Here is a 7,211-nt window from a genome sequence, read left to right as displayed (position 1 = left end):
ATATGAAATGCTTTGGGATCTATGGCAGCTGGAATACAAAAGAAGCAGTGCTGTCAGCATTACCTGTGAAACCAATAAAGTTTACTTCATATTACTTAGTCATGTCATGTGAGAGCAGATCTACTGTCTTTGGATGTGTGTTCAGTGGCTTTGGCACCTGCTTTTGTTTGGTCAGTGTGTGCCAATAACAATATAACAAGATCATTGTGGCAGGTTCAGATACATGTATAAAATGTTAGTTTTCCTTTTTTATTAACATGAAGGGAAATTTGGCTTTAGATATTTTCCCCCTATTCTCTGTTTCTTTTGAATAGTTGTTAAGTAAATGTGTAATCCAAAAGGCACCAAAATGTAAAATTGACAACCACTTGATTTTTTATTGTGTGTGGCAAAGGCTCTCCCTAGTGCCTGTATTAGAACAAGTTCAGACTGTACATGGTAGTGTAGATGAAGTGTTTTGTACTGGTACCTGCTTGGGAAAATGATCTAGGACTATAGGACCATAGGGCTATGATAGGCAGGTAAGCAGAGGACCAGGATCATAAAGACAGTGATACAGTGTCTTTAGGCAAAAAACAGGTTTATTCAGGAAAACTCTTCCAAAATAAAGTCACTGACATACAGGTACATCATTCATTAGCGTTTTAAAAGCATGCATTCAAGACTCTGGGGTTTTCACGATACATGTTGGTTTCCACACTCAGGAATATTCAGGCTTCTCACTAAGCCCTTCTAACTCCCCCCTCCTGGGATATCCGCTTACCAGCTTCAGGCCTGGCTCACCTTCTGGCAGCACCTCAATCACTGTAGACTCACCTTGTCACATCTCCATCTGCCCCTTGCAGTGGCAGGAAGCACCCCCAGCCCCTCTGGGAGTTCTTAACACAGACAGGTAAGCTCCCTGATCTTTGCCCAGCTTTGAGAGACCTCCCTTACACTAAACTATGATTAAATACTTTTCCACAGGACAGCCTTCCAGTGGAAAGTGAGCTCCAACATGCAAATTGGACCACTGGAATGGATTGCCTATCCCATCGAGAACACTATAGCGTCCAGGGCCAGCTAGCAAAATCCTTTGAACAGAGAAACCATTCCCTGTTTATGCACATCTCCCTTGTAGCTTTCAACTCCTTCAGGTGAGAAATGATAGGCAAAACACACATTTCTACCAATTTCTTTGGTCATTCTATCACAATATATATATAAATAAGGTGGCTTATTATTTGACAAAAGGACACCCTACTTGCTTATAACAAGCTGATGGCTAGTGCCACAAGTTGCATAGATTTAGGCCTTTATCTTTAGTACACCAATTGAATTGGGCAAGAATGCACAAAAGGTGAAAATAGTGTAGACTGAAGTAATGTATAAAGCAAGAGTAACCAGTGCCTTGGTAAGGAGACACTTATACAAAGAAATGCTTTATGTAGGCAGCATATAAAAAAGTTGACAGGTAGTAAATAGTTAGGACCACCCTACGTGCTTGCTACTTTTATGATCATAACTTCCACTGTACAAGTCGGAGTGATCTGACCCCCCTCATTTTATTGTGTATTTAAGTAAATATATGGTTTATGTTCCAGTGTCTGTATGATACAGTTAATACCTTGCATGATCTTGTTGTAGAACATAGGTCATCTAGTTGTACTAGGATATTTTGTATTAAAAAATATACTGATGGGTTTAATACAGCTAATAAAGTGAGATTTAAAAGAGTAAACTATAACATATACAGGTTTCTGAATGTTTATATATAGAACTAGGCATTTCAGAAATTACTGAAGTTGTAATAATGTTTTCTGCTACAAATCCAGATCATGTTCAAAGTCACCAACGGAATATGGCCCACGTGTGAAATCTGAAAGCAGATCCAGATCCTGTAGAGCATCAACAGATTCCAAGCATTCTGAATACTGTCCAGGTCCAGTTCCAAATCGAGGTGAGTCTTATGCAGGAAGTATTGATGTGCTTTGGATGTAATCTTCAGATCTTTGGATATTAGTACTGCCACTAATACAAAGTGGCAGTACTAATACCCAATAACAACATATAAAACACTCTTTGTCTATTTGTAACCAGACATCTGGATTACTAGACACGGATAAGATGTTGTGGTTGTTAAAGGGGTGCTCACTTTTTGACTGTTGTCTGAATATGAACAGACATTAAAACAGACAGTGTCATTAAAATCCTTACAAATTATCTTAGTTTTTTAAATAATTTTTTGCAGGTGAAACTGTTCTTTGCCGGCTCTGAGGTTTCAAATTCAAACTATTAACACTCACATTAACACTCACATAAGGCCCTTAACAATGAAGCCCATACCCTACATTTCATCTCTGGTCTCTCCTGGCTCTGCCTCTGACTTTCTCCTTTCTTCTCCTCTTATAACTTCAGTCCATTCTTGTCTACAAGAGTTCTCTCAGGCTTCTGCTTTTCTCTGGAACTTTCTGCCTCGAGTTGTCAGACTCTCTCCTTCCTTCCAAATTTTCAAACGCTCCTTAAAGACCAACCTGTTTAGGAAAGCTTATTCAATGTATCTTAATTCAATGTATCTTAAAATCACGAATTTGTTTCTAAAATCCCTATGTCTTAATTGTACCCTAACCCTTTAGTTTGTAAACTCTTGCGAGTAGGGCCCTCTAATCCTATTGTACTCTGTAAACCCTTGTTTACTATTTACTGTGTGTCCCCTGTTCCCTAATGTGAATCACTGTGTAACTTGTTGTTACTCTGAAATACTAACAAAACCTCCTCTCGGCAGTTCCCATCTATCAGATTCTTTTTATTTGTCTCAACTTGAGACACGACTGGTTCTGGAGGAACGCCATTTTGTTTCTACTATGTGCTGTATTTACTGTATATGGCTGAAATGACAATAAAATCCTCTTGACTTGACTGGGCTTTGAAACATATCCCCCAACCTAAGAAACATATCCCCCAACCTATGAAAAAATGTAGAGTGCATGTAAAACAGGCTATCCATGTGTAGGGCTCTGGGCTGTATATGGCCCTACAATGGAGTTTTTCATGGCACTCAGACTGTTTCTGTTTTCTATTGACTTCTTTGTGTAACAACACGGACAGCACTATTGCCATTGCCCTTGTTAGTGGCCATATGGTACCCCAGTTTTTCACAGCGTGTGAGCTCTTGGTCCTTCATAGTGTAATCATTTTTTGGTTAGGAACAGTGACTTAGGCTAGTAGTAGCTGTACCATTTACACTGACATTATATCCAGATGCCACAACATACAAATTGGATGTTATGTGCTTGACATGCATGTTCAAGGTATTCTGCATTAAAGCACACTGCTTTATGAGGGTGCAATACTTACTGTATTGTTTGGGACAAATGTTAGACACTTCATGAACACAGTAAAATACTACATATGTATCAAACAAGTCTGGATATTTTACAATGCTTCCAAATGAATTTGGAACAGATATGGTACGGGGTCAGCGGGGGGGCAGCAACAAATTTGGACGCTACAATTTTGTCGCGTCAGCGTCCAATTTGGGGTGCACCGTGTTTTTTCGCACTGGGCTCGGCGGCCATGTGCGTGAGTGTCCGCAGCCCGCTTCTGGGCCGCGACCCAGTAGTTGAGGACCCCTGCTGTTACATATATCCCTATGTACAGTGCTCAGTGATTTCATCAGTTAGAATTGTTGCCTAGTGATGCAATTTGTGTCACATGACTCACTAAAAATTGTGTATTATATTGTGTATTATAAAAATGAATATTAGATAGAATAGGCATGTTGTCTGGGCCCAAGAGAGTGTCGGAGATATCCCATGTATGTGTGAACATGGTTTATGAGATGCTAATTGTGGGCATGTGTTTACTTACTTATATGTTTATACCTGATGGTACCAAATTCCCTTGTATTTGGTGTAGTTTAAAATAGCCTTAGTATTTGATTTATCTAGCATTTAAATATGTTTCCCACTATAAATAAACATTATGTTTTCAGTAATTACCTTAATTACATATACTTGCATGTACACTGTAGTAGAGGTCTACATGTTCTTCTGGCATAGTATAGTAAAAGTAGTGTCAAGGTGACTCTGAGGTTGCCCAGTTAAATAGGATTTCAGTTCTTCTTTCAGTATTTCTGGTGTTACTTTGAGTGACTTTGTTATGAGAATGACTGTGCGTACCTAAGCTTTGTAACCCAATAACAACCCATGTTCAGAATTATCAAACTTGGCTTGTATCAAGTTCAGCTTTTACCTGTTTTCTCAGCCTTAGTGTGTAGTTTTATGTATTATCATAAAAACATTTTTTTATTAATTTTTTTTGTAATTAATTTTTTAATTAATTTTTATTTTGTTTTTGAAATAAAAAGAAACATTCAGAGGAATAAAGAAATGCTTACATAAATAATTTTTTATGTAAATGTTAACATATTAGATCCTATCATAATGAAAGAAACAGAGGGAATTCAGATGCTATTCATATCCCTCCCTCCTCCCAATTGATGCCTTGTAGGCAGAAACCAAATCTATCTGTTAATTTGGAGGCCTCTCTCTAATGTACAGTAACTATCAATTTGCTGTACTAGCCGGCATGCACATGTCTAAAATGGACATCTCTCTCCCTCTAGCCCATGTACCAGAAAATGTTCTGTGTGTTTTCTCTTATATTTCTGTTTCAGGCAATGCCTGGTTCTCTTTATGGGAATACTTAGTGAATCAAAGGGCTTTCAGTTAAGTAAATATCTATGAAGTGTAGTTTTTGCCTAAGCCTCCTGTCATACACATTGCCACCCCTTTGTGGCTTTTTGAAGCAAAATTACAAAAAGGGCCTTTCTATCTGTTTAATCCTTTCATTAACCAGTGTATGTGTAACACTTGCCTATTGTGTTCCATAGGACTATGCACTATACCTTTTATAAACACCAGTGCTTCTTTAAAAAATATAAAATTAAATGACAAAGGGACTGAGATCTTGTAGTTAGAGTTGCAACAGGTAATTTCCCTGAAATGTGAGTAAAACACTAGAGAAGTAAATGTGTGTATTGTGGTGTTTTCTGCCTCTTCTCACTGCCCTTTCAAATCTCCCTCTGCCTCCTCAACTGCCTCACACACAATTACTTCCTGTTTCCTGATTCCCTGCACTGGTTACTTCAGACTGATCACACACAGCACAGTATCATAAACATGCCTCACTCAATTTTGCCTATTAAACAGATACAGGTTTTGCTCTGTAATGACGAATTGCTGTTCTCTACAATATACTATGGGATGTCTGTAAACTTAATGCATATGTGCATCACAGTCTGATATATATCACTGAAACCCTCCTTCATGGTTTGCTCTTGTATTCAGTGTGTAACACAGACTAGCATACATAAACATATGGTGTGGCAACCTGGAGTTTTATGTAATATAAAACAACTATTTGGATTTCTTAACTGCTTTGGATTTTCATAATAACATTTAAACATCATTAATAAAATGATTATGATTGCTTACTGAGCTGTATATGAGTTAAATCTCCTAAATTTAAATTTGTAGGTGTATATGAAGGATAATGTTTTTCCTATGATTAAATACATAGAATAGAATAGTAGAAGCCCTGATGTAGTTCATACAAGACCATATAAACGTATGCGTTTGCAGGCTGAGCTCACCTGTTGGGGCCTCTGGCCTCTGACCCTCCAGTCCAACACTGGGGCACAAAACTGACTCGGGTCAGACACATTGCGAACACAGTATAATTTTGCACGTGTATACAGGTTTGGTTATTTTAAAACAAGTCAGAGTTATGGTAACTGTTACTGTAGTTGTTGTGTGACCAACATCCATCCCCAATAATAAGTAAAGGACCCCTGTTGTGTGGATTTATGCAACTGCCTCTGTGGGACAGGGACCTCCTTCCTACTGTGTCTCATAGAATATAATTAATCTTTGTGTATTTATAATTATTGTATTTATTAGAATACTTGTCTTCCCGTTGTTTGCTTTTGTACATTGTAAAATTGTACAGCACTGTTTCATTGTAGCATTTTATAAATAAACTTATACATACATACTTAGAATGAAAGTTTAGGATTTGATCGAGTTAGTATATACATGCATAATTGTATACTATATTTATATAGCCCTTCTTGTATACACATCATTGTACATTGAAACAGTACATGCATATTACAGATGGGGACACTCTATGATAATGTAAATACACACGGAGATATGTTGGGAATTATATTTAGGGGGATGAGGTTGTGCTTTATGATTATACTACAACACAGAATTCTCTATGAATTCCGGTCACTTTTTTATAAGTAGGGATCATTTACCTGAACATAATCATTTATTTATATATAATACTCAAGAGGAATACCCGGTAACATCCCTATACACAGTGTTCGGTGATGTCATCAGCTAGAATCGTTACCTAGTGATGCTACTTGTGTCACATGACTCACTAAAAATTGTGTATTATAAAAGCCAATAATAAAAACCAGGATATTAGGACCCACTTTAAAGTTCTGTGATCTCACAGTTGATGGCATGTTGTCTGGGCACCAGAGTGTGTCAGAGGGACCCCATATATGTGTGAACATGGTCCATGCGATGCTAATAACTGTGGGCATATACTTACGTATATGTGTGTACCTGAGGCTACCAAATGCCCTTGTATCTGGTGTAGTTTAAAATAGCCTTAGTATTTGATTTATCTAGCATTTAAATATATCTGCTTCTGACTATAAATAAACATTGGGGGTTATTTATAAACACTGGGCAAATTTGCTCCTGGGCAGTAACCCATGGAAAACAATCAGATAATTGCTTTCAGTGTTCAACCTACAGCTGGCTGAAAAAAGCTAATCACTGATTGGTTGCTATGGGATACTGCCCAGGGGCAAATTTGCCCAGTCTTAATAAATGAGCCTGATTGTGTTTTCTGTAATGGCCTTAATTACATATACAGTGCTTGCATGTACACTGTACTAGAGCTTTACATGTTCTAGCCTAGTATTGTATAGTAAAAGTAGTGCAAAGATGAATCTTACAATTAATAAGATGACTCTGAGGTTGCCCAATTAAATAGGATTTCAGTTCTTCTTACAGGTATGGGACCTGTTATCCAGAATGCTCGGGACCTGGGGGTTTCCAGATAACAGATCTTTCCGTAATTTGGATCTTCGTCAAAAGAACAGTAACACCACAAATGAAAGTGTTTTAAAGTAATGAATATATCAT

The 7,211-nt window shown here is 37.6% G+C and overlaps 1 long non-coding RNA gene across 1 annotated transcript in view; it reads left to right on the top strand.

The window, feature by feature from the left end:
* Positions 1 to 423: 423 nt before the first annotated feature.
* The window catches only part of LOC121394571, a 32,698-nt gene continuing 25,910 nt past the window's right edge, over positions 424 to 7,211 (top strand). The window contains exons 1-2 of the long non-coding RNA XR_005961784.1: positions 424 to 1,136; positions 1,815 to 1,939. This is a non-coding gene — a long non-coding RNA (uncharacterized LOC121394571). The remainder of the gene's footprint in view (positions 1,137 to 1,814; positions 1,940 to 7,211) is intronic.

The sequence above is a fragment of the Xenopus laevis genome, chromosome 6L (genome assembly GCF_017654675.1).
Source record: "Xenopus laevis strain J_2021 chromosome 6L, Xenopus_laevis_v10.1, whole genome shotgun sequence".
NCBI lineage: Eukaryota > Metazoa > Chordata > Amphibia > Anura > Pipidae > Xenopus > Xenopus laevis.
This window is presented reverse-complemented; position numbering and strand designations above follow the sequence as displayed.